The sequence below is a fragment of the Sceloporus occidentalis genome, unplaced genomic scaffold, assembly GCF_023333645.1.
Source record: "Sceloporus occidentalis isolate IW3139 unplaced genomic scaffold, rSceOcc1.0.p SCAF_3, whole genome shotgun sequence".
Classification (NCBI taxonomy): domain Eukaryota; kingdom Metazoa; phylum Chordata; class Lepidosauria; order Squamata; family Phrynosomatidae; genus Sceloporus; species Sceloporus occidentalis.
In genome coordinates this window covers 212,606,753-212,620,524 of record NW_028316983.1, presented here as the reverse complement: position 1 = coordinate 212,620,524, position 13,772 = coordinate 212,606,753, and the positions used below count along the sequence as shown (strand labels likewise).

Below are 13,772 nucleotides of genomic sequence, written 5' to 3'. Positions count from 1 at the left end.
ATACTTGACATAAACATCTAAGGTCTTTCTTTTAAAGGTTTAAAACTAGAAACTGACCCTTTTGTTTTTAAAACAGAAGAACAGAGCTCTTAGCTATGTTTTTAAAAATATTTTTTTATTTCCTTCATTCCAGCTGACTATTGAAAGCATATTTATAGAAGAAGGGTTCAGGAAGTGTCATGGTCATAAATTCTGTGCCATTGCTCTGGAATACTTACACACTTCAAGATTTCCTTGTCAAATAAGAAGTAGTGCACCTTTCTTCCAAAAATATTGAACTGCAACTTCCATCACCCCCAGCCAGCATAGTCATTGGCCATAGTTGGAAGTCAAGGGAATTTTTGTCCAATGTATCAGGCTGGGACACCAGGTAAAACTAAGCTGTGCTTCTAGGGGTTTGTAGTCCAACACACAGAGTACAGGGTTCCATGGCAGGAAAGGCCAAACTAGAGGGAGTTCCTTTTAACACTGTTTTGCTGCTTCTGTCAATGGTATGTCTCCACCTGAGGAAAAGGGAATAGACTGCCTTGCTAGAGATCAGCAACTTCCTTACATAATCTCCACTCTTGTTCCTTAAAAGTAACTACAGTCCTTAAAAGTATATAGGTGGAGACAGGAAAGATTAACAGTATATGGATAACGAAAGTCAAGAAGTAATTTTGTTGTTGCTGTTGCAGATTGACTGAAAAAGGAATAATCTGAAGGATGTACATCTACTAATCTTAGGAAATTTTGAAGACGCTGTAGGGAAAAAAAGAAAGAGAAACCCTTAAGAAGCATTACTGTTGGAACAGAACAAGGAAATCAATTGTGCATTACCTTTGCAGACATGCATTAAATGGTGCCTTTATTCACTTCCCAGAACAATTATCCAAAGACAGGAAACTTTTATAATCAAAACACTGGTGCATTGTTGGTTTATGGCCTGGTGTTAAAGTATTATATATAGATTTTTTGCTTTTTTATTTTTATTTTATTTTTCCTCTGTGGACTTCTAATTTTTTTCCCCTCTAGTTCTGAATCATGAGTCGGGGGGATCAAGATTTAGTGAGTTATGCAATCCACTAGAAACAAGTTTGTGGCACCTAAAACACATTAAATTATTATAGCATCAGCTTTTGAAATCCAGAGTACTTTGATGGATTTATATAGTTAACTTCTTAATGATTCATAGTGGCATATAGACATACTTACATGGAATTCTAATCAGTGTGAATGACAGCATTTGGAACATGTGTGTGCTAATTCTGTTTTCACTAAATTGTATTAGGAAGCATGCCTCACTTTATTGGGCACATACTCAAATTCTAAGAACAATTGCAGACTAGAAAATTCATCCATGTGGTTTGGGCTGCATTTCTGTCCCTCTAGTAGCTGCAGTCGTACAGACGGTACACCCAACTTCATGGTCTGTTCTGCTGAATATCACAGAAGCAGAAATTATTTTTGTAGATAGAGGTAACACAAATTTGGAGCATTTTAAAAATATGGGGAAAAGGAAATCTGCATCATTAGTCATGTAAAACTACCCATGTTGTCACGAGCTTACGCACACCATTGATAAAGAAATTTGTAAGTGCAAACCAGTACTTTGCTACAGATTGCTTATCTGTAACAATATTACTGGGATTTTATTCCACTGCATGTTTCCGGTAATTGTATTCTAGTTAAGTGTTTGCCAGTGGAACTAAAGGTAATTATATGGAACTGATTAGTGCACCATGTTGTTGTTGTATCTTAAATACTATTTATTATATAATAATAATAATAATAATAATAATAATAATAATAATAATAATTTATTTATAGCCCGCCCAATCACAAGGAATCCAGGCGGGTTACAACAGTAAAAATAAAGATAATAAAATAAAATACAATAAATAAATAAAATACAATAAAATTAAAGAGAGCGAAGTGAGTACATTCACAGTTAGGCCTGATGGAAGTTGGGCCTCTCTTTTTAATTTTTATACCTGCCAGCAATCTTGTATTCCAGTATATCCTAATGTTGATGTTATTTTTTCCATATCTTTAGAAGGCCCAAGGTGTTTCCTCCTATCTACTTAAGTAACTTCCTGCTTCAGTCTGACCATTGTAGTTTCCATACACAGCAAGATTAGACTCCCAAGGTTCCCAGAGCAGGAAGCTGCCATAAACCATGAGGGAAGGCTGATGTGGTGGTGTATCACTCCCAGTAGTTGTGCTTTCTGTTAGTCATTAGACTTTTTAGGGTTGTCTCCTAAAAGGGAATTCTCAAGTCTAGTTTGGGCTACTAAAGTTTAATGAACCTACAATTTCATGTGGGTGTCACTGAGCCCTTCTCATCACTTCCTCAAGGGGAAATTTCCTAGTTTCCCACTGTGTGCGATAAGGTGAGTTTCATATGATAGGAAACTGACCCCATATCATTGATGCCATTTCTTGACCCCACACAAGAATGGACTGGATTCAGGTAAAGTTAATTGCCTTTAGTTCCAGCTTCAATCTATGAGAAGTCACAAGTAGCTTGATGCTTCATGTATATGTACAATCTCCAATTTGCATATATCTTTTAAACCACATCAAACAATATACAACAATAAGAGATAATACTGTCACATTTATAAACAGGTAGCTTTTAATGGGACCTCAGTTCAGTTAACTTACAGCACAGTCCTGTGCATTTCAGGTCAAGCCTATTTTGTTCACTGAGGTTTAATTCCCAGTGATTTGTGTATGAAATTGCAGGCTTGGTCTGTATCCAGCCCAAGGTACTTTGCAACCAATGAAGTATAATGGTTTGAGGAAAAAATATATTCTTATATTCAAGGAGGTTAGGAGAATGGAAGACAAAAGAAAGTCAGATGGTAATCAGATGATTTATCAAGATCTTTTATTGCATGCAAATGCCATAATTTAAAATAATAGTTTTACATTTTAATAATGTAATTTTTTAATTGTTTGAATTAATTGCTTCCTAAACTTTGTATTTTTAATGTTTTATACTGTTTTAACTTGGACTGTTTTAGATTTGTTAGCCATCCTGAGTCCCTGTACTGGGAGGAAGGCGGGATATAAATAAATGGAATAACAACAATGCTATATCTGTGTCTTTGCTAATGTTAAATTTGAAGACTGATTGGGAAGCAAAATGTGTTATTGTGTGTTTTGGGCCTGATTGGATGCTTATGGCCCTCCAGATGATGTTGGACTGCAGCGCCCATCATTCCTAGCTAACATGGTGAGGGATCATCGGAAATGTAGTCCAGTGGTGTGTGATGTTTCAGTGATGCAGAAACAGGCTCAGGCATTCAATTGCAACAAGGTTTGAGGAGAATAGTGACTTAAGAGAACTGCTGCCTCCAATGTAGTAATAATTGTACAATTGGTAAAAAGTACTCCCTGGTGAAACTTTTATTGTGCAAATGTCTTGCCTCAGAACATCTCATTTTATGAGGGGGCCTTATGTTGTGAGCTTCGAGGTTCCACTAGTAATCCCTGCTGCAGTCATTCTTTTTTTTCTCTTCAATATGAAAGTCACAGTTATTCTAGAGTTCTACAGGTACCATGGATTGCCAAAAAGACAGATCAGTGGATCTATCAGCAAACCAAGTCTGACTCTATAAGCCAAAATGACTGAACTGAGGCTGTTAAACTTAGGATATATCATGAGATGATGCAATTCATTGGAAAATATGAAAATGCTTAGTAAAAGAGAAGGTGATAGGTAAAGTGGAAGACCATAACACAAGTGGTGGTAGTTGTGTGCCTTCAGGTTGTTGCTGAGTTATAGCAGCGCTAAGACTAACTTACCTTAGCATTTTCTTGGCAAGTTCCTTCACAGGGGCTTTTCCATTGTCATACTCTGAAGCTGAGAGAGTGTGACCCAGTAGATTTCCATGGCCAAGTCAAACCCTGGTTTCCCAGTATCCTAGTCCAACATTCAAAGCACTACACCATGCTGACCTTCATATACTACAGGTAGATAAATTCAGTTAAGGAAGCCTGAGTTTACAAGACCTGAGCAGAGCAGTTGATGCCTGGGGCTCTTGCAGGTCTCTCATTCATAGGATTGCCATAAAATGAGGTAGACTTAATATTAAATAGTAACAACAACATTTAGTTATCGATGGAAAAATGAAATAGGTAAATGCATAATGTCTTTCTGGAACTTGGGAAAATTTCCTTGTGGGGTACAAGTCCCAGAATCCCTCCAGCTACCATGCTGGATGCCCTCTCTGGCATGTGAAGCCATTTCTGAGAGCATGTGGAGAGATGGGAGGGCAGGAGAAGAGTAGGAACAGGTGATTGCCTATTCTTCCTCTTCCCCCACCCTCCTGGGTCTTTAGCTGCCTCTCCGCCGGTGCACGCCTATTCCTCTTCTTCTCCCTGCCCCCCCCCCCCGTGCTTTTAGCTCTGGGGAGGCAGTTGAAGGGCTAGGAGGGCAGTGGGAAGAGGAGGAACAGATGCACACCTGTTCCGCTTGTTCCCTGCACCCTCCTGGCTTTCAGCTGTCTCCAGGGAAGTCCTGCTCCCAGAAGTTCCACCCCTGGAAGGCAGACATCCCCCCCAGAGGTCCCGTTCCCCTCGCCCCAGAGGTCCCACCCCCTCGCACTGGGTAATACCCAGTGCGGGAATGCCTTTAAGTTTGGGCACTCAGTCTCTAAAAGGTTTACCATCACTGGCCTATATATTGGCTTAATTAGATTCCTCTTCCCTCCGACCACCATCATTTGTAGTGACAGGGCTCACCTTCCACTCTACATTCATCCACAGTCTGGCTAGACCTAAGTCTTATCCTATCTCTCTAAGTATATGAGAAGGAATAATACATCCACTTTGATATGAGAACCGTCTCTTTAGCTAAAATTTCTGTATTAATTTCCAAAGAGGAAAATGTATGTCTGTGTGTGTCTGTGTTTGGATGACAGTCTGTGAACAACTGTGGTGGGCATTAAACACAGTACTTAATAACATAACCAGAGGCCAGCCCTAGTTCTCAGGTTTTTACCCAGAAATGTGGGATGATACTGAACTAGTAACCCTGTTTAAAAAGAATTTTGGAACTGTGGAAAGACAGCTGATGTGCAGTATTTGGAAGTGTGTGAGTGGATGCTCAACAAAATGGTGCATCATAAAATGCTCTTATTTAGGAACCCAACCAGTGATGTCCATCTACTCCATTCTGTTCCTGTCTTATTCTGACTCTCTTTTCCAACTGATAGTCATTATCCCACAGCTACTGAGTATGATCAGTTCTCATAGAGGTTTGCCCAAAAATCTTTAAAATCCACATTTTTTTTTATTTTTACCTAAAATAATCCTAGTTTTTTTTTTAAAAATGTATCCTACAGAAAATATATTTCTGTAGCCTTTATCAATCTCCAACGTTGCTTGTTTGCTCTCTTTCCTCCAGTATTCTATGTTTTCTGCTAGCACACACATACACAGAGATTGTTTTTGTTTGCCTTCCCTCCATTATGCTCCGTTTTCCACCCCGTGTCTCCAAGATGGGAATGAAGCTCATGTTACAAGCAGACAATTTGGTTAAAATAGATCCTGCACTTTAACATTCAAGCTCTGCCTCCCCTCTCACTATTCCATATGCTCTCTTCTCTGTAAAGCACAGCTGTAATTTTTCCTATCTGGGATGATTTTGCTTTGATTTTCCCCTGTTATTATTTTAATTATGGAAATCTTGCAGCTCATCTGAGCTGAGATCTTCTGAGGTGTGGGTGGCACTGCTTTGGTTGCACAAATATTATTTCTAGAATCATAGAGGTGTGCATGCACAGTGTATGTGTTTATAAATATGCATGCACTCTCTATATATTTTATAAATATGCATGCCCTAGTGGTACAGTGGTTAAATGCCTGTATTGCAGCCACTCACTCACTAACCACAAGGTTATGAGTTCAATACCAGCCAGGAGCTCCGGATCAGCTCAGCTGGCACCCTTCCGTAGGTTGCTAAAATGAGTACTCAGCTTGTTGGGGGCAATTAGCTAACACTTTGTAAACGCTCAATACATTGGTAAGTGGTATAGAAATGTACTTGCTATTACTATTGCTAAACTCATTGTATATTAATATCTAGCTCATTATTTCTCCATAGAGCATATGACTCAGAAAATCCAGTAGGGTTGAGGTTAAAATCATGAACACAATTCAGTTATATGTGTATTTAACATCCTGTTGATTTCTGTGGGCAGGTAGCATTTATGTTTAAATGGGACTGGTTTTAAAGTTGCTTATATGTGCTTAGGTCATATCTCTTGTTATTTGACTTGCAGGTAAATATTTAAAAAACAATACATGAATTCTTTAAACATTAATATCCTATTTATATATGTAAAAGAGTGCAGCTTATGCAGATAGTCCTTCAACAGCTGAAGAAAGCTAAAATAATTCTGACACAAGGGTTTGGGATTATACATGACCTGTGGTTAAATCCATTCTCTCACTGAAGCTTTGCAGGAAGCTTGGGAGAACACTGTCAGCAATCCTTTGTCAAACATACTGTCTCAGAGCTTCCTGTGCCCTGGGGCATCTTTCTCTGCCATTCATCCAGGACTAGGAAATGTATGGCTCTGCAGAGGTCAATAGCATGCAAATCCCATCATCTTCATTGTTGGCTATATTGGATAGGCCTGATGGGAGTTGCAGTCCAACAACATCTGGAGAACCACATTAACCCTGCTTCTGGTCCATCCTACTACACTAGAAACAGGCAGAACAAGTGGAGTTTGAGATGCAAGAAAGGGCCTGTGTTAAGATACTCTGTTATAGACAGGCCAATGGACACTTCCAGTTCCTATCAGGGGGTGCAGAGCTCAGATACATAACTTTCTGGACTACCATTTCCAGAATGCCATCTTGGTCACTGACTAAAATCGCTAAGGTTTCTGTCCAAGGGCAATTTTTCCATGGATCTGAAAGATTCCAGCTGCTTGTTTTGTGTGTGCTTCAGATTGGTTACCTGTGTACAGCAGCAGAGTCATGATGTACATGTTAGTACTGCACTTTAGACATGGAAGTGTTTCTTAAGTGTAAAGAGCTATTCATTGTTGTCTTTAATAAGTAATATGAAGAGTTGTGGGAAACAATGTCTTTATTAACTTTAAAAACATCTGGTACTTTATGACATGGAGGAGCGAGTCATTTTTAAGCTCCTAACATGTGTAAAGCTGACTGTATATTTTTAATTCTGCTTCAACAAGCTAACATGATCCTGGACTTTTACAGTGATGACCCTGTCAGTCAATATAAACAGTACTTACCTGGCCTCAGAAAGAGTTCTAGTTGTGATCATGCCCTTATATCAGGAAAAGCATATTATGAAATAAGAGAGCTTCAAGCCTTTTGGATAACTGAGTTCAGAGCTCCACCTAGGGGCCATCAATGTACCTTTAGTCCTATATAGCTACTGACAAAAGTCTTGTATTGTGTTGTTTGCTTTGCAGTAACAATCAGATATTCTGGAGTAAGTTTTCAGAATGCTCTGCCCTAGATATCCTAGTTCCAAGTACATCATATGTCATATAGAGGATGGAATAAGTTTGTTTTCTGCTGCTCCAGGGACTAGGATATGAAGCAACGGATGCAAACTGCAGGAAAAGAGATTCCAGCTCAACGTTAAGAACTTCCTTACAGTAAAAGCTGTTTGACAGTGGAATACACTTCCTCAGAGAGTGGTGGAGACTCTTTCTGTGGAGATTTTTAAACAGAGGCTGGATGGCCGTCTTTCAGGGGTGCTTTGATTGTGTGTCCCTGCATGGCAGGGGATTGGACTGGATGGCCTTTGTGGTCTCATCCAACTCTATGATACTACGACCAGTATGATGCAGTTGAAAGGAGTCATATTTTCTGTTTGAGTATTCCTACATTTCAGAGTGTTGGACTGGATGGCCCTTGTGGTCTATTCCAGCTCTATGATTTTACAGTTCTTATAATAAAGAAATAATAGGTTTCAGCCAAAAGTTTATGAAAATGTTTGTTTTTGTTGAATTTGCTTGTGTATGTTTGGTATTTGGTTTTTACTTTGTTTCTTTTATGTATCATCTCATTTCAGCAGTGCCCATAAGGCAATGTACAATAGATACTCCGTAGCCAGTGTCCTGAATCACATCGGTCTCATTATGTATCACTTTCATTGAGCATCGGTCCCAATGAACAATGGTAACTTTGCTGACTCCCCCACACAGTAACTCAACAGACCCTTCCTGAATAGTGAAACTATTCAATTCTGTTTCCCTCAGAGGTAAGTCCCCAAATAAATTCTAGTTTATAAACAGGCTTGGGGTAAAAATTTACACCCACTTCTTCAAAATAATTTAAAACCATACCATTAAAACATACAGAGCAATTTCAAGGGCCAAAGACCATGTGGAAGAACCTGCTTGACTGCCCATGGAAAGAAGCTCCACAGTCAGGGTGCAGCTACAGAGAAAGCCCAGTCATATCAGCCTAGTTGTGCAAGGTGGTGGGACCCGCAACAGAGCTTATGCTCAGGATCTCAGATTTTAGCCAGGCTCATATGGAAGGAAATGATCTTTCAAATTTCCTGACCTCAATCCAATTAGAGCTTCACATGTCAAAAACAGCACCTTGAATTTTGCTTGGAAGCAAATTGAAAACTAGTGCCATTCTTATAAGACTAGTATTATACAATCCCTATATGCGCATTCTACAACAGTCTAGCTGCATCCCCCAAACACTTTTCAGGGGCAGCCCTATGTAGAGTGCGTTGTTGTTGTTGTTGTTGTATGCCTCCTAATCATTTCTGATTCATGACGATCCTATCAATCTTGGCAAGATTGGTTCAGAGGAAGTTTGCCTCTGAAGCTGAATAATTTATTGTGCATTGCTTCAAAATCTTTGATTTTTGAGCATTTTATAAATTACCACATCATGCAGCACCCAGGCCTCAAACTGCCAACCTTCCAATCATCAGAATTGGCATCTTAACCACTAAGTCACTGCTTCTCTTACATCCTAAATTTAATTGGGGGGGGGGGGGGATAGTAAAGAAAAAATAGTACTGTATCATTACAGATTCATCTGAGTAATCCTACTAGATTTACTAAAACCATAACCAGAGATAATTACGTATTTAAATTTCTTATTGTTCAAAAATCCATAAAGGTTTCCAATCTTTGAAAAAAGTCTTCAATTGGCTTAGCCTATAGAACCCACATAAGTTTGGCATTTGGGCTAATTCAGCAATCCATTCTGCCATTTCCAAGTTTGAGCAAACAATAGTCTTGCTGCTGTGGTCATATATTGAAGTAGTAGTTTGTATTTACATTCCAGTTCTTTTTCTGTAATGCCTGACAAAAATATTTTTGGTGGTATTACCAAATCTACCTTTAATTTTATTTAGTAACATATAAATATTAGACCAATCACTTTTTGTCTTCTTACAGGTCCACCTCATATGAAAAATGTGCCCTCCTTGACAACCCCAACATTGATTTAAAACATTTTTGGCAGCTAAGTTGCGGTTAGATGTCATCTGTGTATCGCCTTATACAGAATTTAAGTTGCTACATATAGTAAATTTTATATCTTTGAACCACATGTGTGTTTTTTTCATATGGACATTATGCCTCTGTTTTCTGAATTTATATTCCTTTAAATGTAAATTAGATTGTGTTAAGAATTTAAAAGAAAAATAATTTCTCTGTTGCAAGAATAAATATTTCTTCTAATTTACCTATGCAATTTAGCTTGTGTTGAAAGATATTTTCTTGCATCTTGAAGAAATAGCAGAGATCTCACAATTAAGAATAAATGTTTGTAGCAAAAGTTTGGCTGATTTTTGTAAAGAAGTGAATATAAAATAATATGTCTAAGGCTGGACCAAGATTTAATGATACTTAGTCTCCCAGTGAATGAGACTTAAGATAGTCATGATTGACTGAAATCCTGTCAAGTTCAATGGTAAATATGTGGTAAATATGACTGAATCTGAAGTCAACCCATAGACTTATTATCAGGAATCTCCACATAACTGTGAGCTATTCTGCTGTTCATCTTCAATCAGTGATTGGAAATAATAGGCTCTTTAAAAACTTAAGGGAATGCTCTTGCATGAAATTACTTTTCAGTTGAGAAGCGTTTTTACTGTGGCTTATTTTGGAGCAGATGTGCACAGAATTGAGCTGTTCTTTGTAAATTTGGTGAGAAATTATCCAAATTGGTAAATGTTGTATGTGCTGCCACATCCTTACATTTCATCACAGCACATGCCCTGAATTTCATTTGCTTCTTGAATGTGTTCCCTCTCAGTTTCTGGACCAAAATAAATATCCCTAACCCTGCTACAAACTTTATAATGTACATGGCAAAGGAAAACAGATGAAAGGAATAATTTTTGTGGACTCCATTGCAATAGGGAGAAAGTTTCTAAAAAGCTAATTTGAAATGCTCATTTTAGATGAATTAGTGGGTGCCAAGCTTTGATCTACATGTTCAGCTGATTTCTGTTTTGCTTTAATGTGTTTAAACAGAATTTCCAAGCAGGTTTTGAAAGTCTTTATTTATCGTTTTACAGATAATTCAAAGACAAATTACACCTGAGGTACAAAAATAATCCCCACAAGTCTTAAAATTCTTTACAACTGAGAATTCTGGCCAAAATTTATTGGCATTTTAAAAAAACAAATCATTGGGGAGGTTTGGAGAAGAGAGTAGGCAAAATGTGCATTAATTCTGTAAAAATTACACTAGTTTGTGCAAACAGGATTTTCATCTACAGGATCCATTGTATCATGAATGCTGGCCCTGTACTTAGTGTAAAGAGGCAGTTGTTTCATGCAGCAGATGCAGGGTATACAGCAGTGGCAGGAGCTCTGTCTGCTGTGTGGAACTCCTTTAACCAGCTTGCTACTGTCAGATGTCATCGAACAAGTTATCCCATCAGCATTGCTGAACTTACTGCTACTCTGGCCAGCCTCTGTTCTTGTGGAGCAGGGGTACTATTATGTCCTGGTTTGGACCATAAGTTTATGGAAGACTGTCTTACAAAGGGTATTAATATCACCATGAAAGCCAGCATGGATTAGTAGTTTGAGTGTTGGACTGTGAGTCTGGAGATCAGGGTTCAATTACCCACTTGGCCATGGAAACCCACTAGAAACTCAACCCCAGAAAACTCCATGATAGGTTCGCCTTAGAATCGCCGTAAGACAGAAATGACTTGAAAGCACACAACAGTCATCGATATCTTACACTGTCTATATCCAAACTATTAAACTCAGGAGTAGTACATAGCTAGATTTAAAAAATGTACTGCAAGATAGTTCAAACACCTGCGTGCGCACACAGACACGCACGCACACACACACACAAGGGTCTTGACCCTCTCCTACTAGGCTACTTCTACCCCACCATCTTTCAAATGTTTGCAAAATATTTAGAGTTGCTGCCACCAGAAGCAAAATTTGGTGTATCTCACATTCTGTGTAGAAGCATTACATTACATTAGCCCTATAGGATCCTATAAAGGTTCACTAGTACATGTAGAGGGGATAAAAGCTTCAAAGCTCAACCAGGATAAGGGGATAGATCCATCAGAAGTATTGTGCAATAGATCAAAAAAAAATCAAATGTATGGAACACTTCTGGTCCCAAGCATTTTGGATGAGGAAAACTCAACCTGTATTTTATTTGCTTCCATATCTAGTCCCCTGAAGATTCTGTGCATATATAACCAGTTTCCTGAATCAAAAAAAGTGATCTTGTTTGAAATATCTTACATAAAGTCAAAAATTATATTCCAGTTCTGTAACTACTCAGTTAAAATAAAAATGCTTTTCATTCAGGAAGAAAAAGAAAAAAATTAAATTAATTGATTGGAGGAACATTTCAAAGATCACAACCTTTAAAAAGCTATTGTGATTCTCTGTTTGACAAGAGGCATAACAATACAAAGCTTCAATATGAAAGATTCAGGTGCATAGAAAATGAAGTGATGGACAGCGGAGGAGATTATTTTCATCCACTCTGGTCACAATCTGAAGTGTTTTAAGTCCTATGCCTTCCTTGACTGTGACTTTCATCTTTCATAGGAGGGGTGGGGAACCTGTGTCCCTGCAAATGTTGACAGCTCTTAGCATTCCCGATCATTGCCCAAGGAGTTCAGGATAGTAGGAAGTGAGGTCCCAACAAAATTCAGACAGCAATTTTGTTTTCATCTCTACTTTTGACTAAATTGATGACACTCATTCCACCACCCCAGATCAGCTAGATCCAATCAAGACATTTAGTGTCTTGTGGCATATGACTCAATGACACTCTTCCTACAGTGTCATGTCCATTTGAACTGGAAATTAAATCTTACTTCAAGACTGGCAAAAGAACAGTGTGTGCCTTCACAAGTGCAACAGGTCAGGTCAGGTCAAGAAACTACTGACAACCCACACTTGCCTGAAGCAAGGGTCTTACTCTGCCCAATAGTAGAGATGCCCCTGCTATAATTTTAAAACTAAATTCATCCAATTCATATACATTTCATCACTACAAACTTTCAAAAAGACAAATTGTACTTTGTATTTTAGACTGCATAGTGTTTTATGCCTGATCTGCCTACCTTAGGCTAAACCTCAATTTTTTAAATATACAGTCATCTCTTCTTATACACAGATTTTTTATACATGGATTCAAGCATCCACGGTTTGAAAATATTTTTAAAAAATTATAAATTTCAAATATCAAACCTTGATTTTCCAATTTTTAAAGGGGATGCCATTTTGCTATGTCATTATATTTAATGGGACTTTTGCATCCACGGATTTTGTTATCCACGGGGGATCTTGGAACCAAACCCCAGTGTATAACAAGGGTCCACTGTATACACTGAACTGCTGATGAAATATGTTGTGCAACTGAGCAATACTTCAGGGGGTAAGTGAGGTAGTCGAGGAATTCACCAGTTAAATTTGTCATTTCCAAAGTACTTTTTAATCACAACAAGCAATTCAGGAACTGTGGGGGTGGGGAATGTCCTGAGAATAGATGCTTGTTATTTTTTTTTATTTTTTTCCCCTTACTGAAATCAGTAAGAAGGGGGTTAAGTCCTTCATCTCCAGGCTGGTATAGTTGATGGACCCAACTATGGAGCTTCCCAGAGGAACAAAACACAGATCTGACACTGCCTCTGGCCACGTGCTTGAACACCTTGTTTCAGGGTATGTGACATATGGAAACACCACAGGGTAGCTTAGCTCTATCCACAGAGCTTTTAGCAGGCCTACCTGTGATTGATGTTTTCCTGATGGTGACGTTCCCCTCTGCAAGGAGCTCTCCAGCCCCAGTAGCTCTGCAGATGAAGATCCAGAAGACTAAAAGTGCACATTTAATCTTCAAGACACCACACACGTGTTCATTTCTTCCATGCATAGCCATGAGCAAGCAAGTAAACAGCTGAGTGAAGGGAAATCCCTCCCTAAAGCAAAGAAAGCCAACAGTGCAAAATGTTTGCAGGACTTGAACAAGCAGAAGTTAGTGAATCCTAAAGGGCTGCATATTCCCATAAGCCCAAGTATATTTTGGAAACCACAAAGAAGATTTCCCTAACCTATCCTATCTTATATTAAGTACTGCTGCTATGCTGTCTCTTTCAGCAAACTAGTGTTTTGGCTGGCATATGCTGTGTAAAAGCTAGCAGAAACCAAAGGGAAGAGCAGCAGCCTGGGAGATTTGCATGAATCAACTCTCAGTACTGCTTTGTTTTAACAGAACTGAACACAACTTAGGTCTTATCCACACACAGCTTCACTGTCACAGAATAA

General features: G+C 38.6%; 1 protein-coding gene across 7 annotated transcripts in view; it reads left to right on the top strand.

Moving 5' to 3' along the window:
- LOC149317455 (sorting nexin-16-like) overlaps positions 1-9,548 on the top strand; it is a 48,423-nt gene extending 38,875 nt beyond the window's left edge. For 4 of the 7 annotated variants that reach the window (XR_016280640.1, XR_016280639.1, XR_016280635.1 and 1 more), the window contains exons 9-10: positions 8,051-8,239; positions 9,405-9,548. The gene's annotated coding sequence lies outside the window, so the exon portion shown is untranslated. Of the gene's footprint in view, positions 1-133; positions 150-677; positions 3,058-8,050; positions 8,240-9,404 lie in introns of those variants that run through there. The other 3 variants (XR_016280636.1, XM_089517531.1, XR_016280637.1) reach the window with 2 other exon arrangements.
- Positions 9,549-13,772: the final 4,224 nt, after the last annotated feature.